We start from the raw sequence: 2,222 nt of genomic DNA, 5'->3' as shown, positions 1-2,222 counted from the left end.
TTTCGTTATTTAAAACTGCATTATTTGCTTTTAAAGCATCCATAACCTCCGTCAATCTGGAATCATGCTCCTTTTCGTCCTTTCCTGAGACAACAATGTCGTCAATGTATACTACGACTCTTTTTATATGTGCCAACATTTGCGCCATAACACGCTGGAAAATTTCGGGCGCGCAATTCAAACCAAAATTTAAACGTTTGAACCTCATTAACCCTTGATTCGTCATGAAAGTGGTTATTCCACGTGAGTCTGGATGCAACTCGATGTGATGAAATGCTGATTTAATGTCCAACTTCGAAAAGTATTTAGACCCTCTTAATTTATTCAGAAGAGTATCTATAAGCGGGAGTGGATAGTGCTCTCGCTGGATCGCTTGATTAGGGTATCTCATATTGACACACAGACGAATGTCCCCCTTTTCCTTTAGGAACGACAACTAGTGGAGATATCCATTCTGACGGTCCAACAACGGGCTCAATAACGTCGCTTTCTAACATTTCTTGAATTTTGGAATTTACTTTATCTTCCAGAGTAGCTGGAATTCTCAAGTAGGCTATCTTTCGAGGTACAATCGATGGGTCAATGGAAAGTCTAACGAGTACATTAGGAAATTTTGGGAATATTTTATTACTAATTCCCACATTGTTGACATCAAGTCCAACTTTCAGGACTTTCAATTCCTCAGCTGTGCTTTTCCCCAGGAGGGACTTTGTAGCCCCTTCAACTACAAAGAATTCTGCGTAACATTTAGGCTTAGCCTCATTGATGAAGATCCACGCTTCGAAAATAGTTGTTACTTTTAAAGGATCACGACTGGCATATCCCATGATCTCACGATCGCATTGAAACTTTTTCTTAAAAATTCTTGAATTGCTGTTTATCAAACTGTGCCAAACCTGCTCTGTCACAGTATTGATTGCTGCCCCAGAATCTATTAGAAAATCCACTGGAAATGTATCGATGTAACACTTTATTATCCCTTTATTTATCGATGAGGCCTATTAAGTGAAATAAATTATTAAAAGTCTTTTTTTTTTATTTCTTATTTATTTCAAATTAAAAAAAAAAGGAAAAACAGTTCATCTGCTCGAGACTTAAAAAAAAAAGTTTGAAAATGCTAGTACTCTACCTGTGGTGGACCTTCGATGCGCTTATTGTTAATTGGGCCATCAACACGACGAGTTTCATATCCAAGGCTATTGAGGCCAACATTTCTGCGCTTCCAGTCATTGTTGTTACGTTGGGTGTTGTTAAATTTACGACTTTGACATTTTCTAGCATAATGGCCCCGAAATCCACATTTTGTACATTTGATATCTCGTCCGCTACAGCCTTCAAAGTCTGCATCGTGATTCCATGACCCGCATCGATCACATTCCTCTTGTTGTTCACGGAAACGCTTTGTTCGAAAGTTTAGATTCGACGTGTTACCAAATGTTCTCATATTTCCACCAGATAACTTTTGTGTTCCTCTTCGCTGATCCTTCCATTGTTTTCCAATAGCTGCCACTTCGCAACTATTTGTTTCATCATTAAATGGCCGAGCTTTTTCCTTTTGTTTGGTCAAAATTTCTCTGTTGGTGGCATAATTCACCAGTTCGTCCAAGCTCATAGAATTTTCCATACCCTTATCACGTACGTGCATGTCCTTCGCTCCCATTGTGATTTGTTGAAGAATTTCATTGTCTTCTCGATCCTTAAACTCACATCTCTTTGCCTGCTGTCGAAGACGTAGAATAAATCGATTTATCGGTTCATCAAGCGACTGCTTCATCGAACGAAAAACTTCTAATTCAATACGCTCATTGCGTTTGCCGATAAAAAAAATTGTTAAGTCTTTTAACAGCATTATCGAATTCAGGAGTATCTACCGGGGCGTACGGTACTGTTACCGGTTCTGGGTGTACTTCAGTAGGTACTGGGCCAAGATTGGAATAAATGTGTTGCAGTGCTCTTCCTCCTCGGGCTAGCATGTAGACTAATTTGTCATGTTGCGATTCTACACCTTTGATTTCGAGTATTAGTTGAAAAGCTCGGAACCACTCCTCCCACTCACGCCGCTGATCGGTGGAGTCAGTAGAGCCGTTGAATGGTTCTAGTGGCCAATCCTTGTCCATCTAAAATATTGAATAATTAAATTACAATTATGTTTATTTGTTTCAAAATTTTCGAGTTAGAACTTTGATTTGGTTTAACAATATTATGTGGGCCGAGCCATTACC

Source organism: Uranotaenia lowii, unplaced genomic scaffold, assembly GCF_029784155.1.
Source record: "Uranotaenia lowii strain MFRU-FL unplaced genomic scaffold, ASM2978415v1 HiC_scaffold_193, whole genome shotgun sequence".
Classification (NCBI taxonomy): Eukaryota; Metazoa; Arthropoda; class Insecta; order Diptera; family Culicidae; genus Uranotaenia; species Uranotaenia lowii.
Note: the sequence above shows the minus strand (reverse complement) of the source record.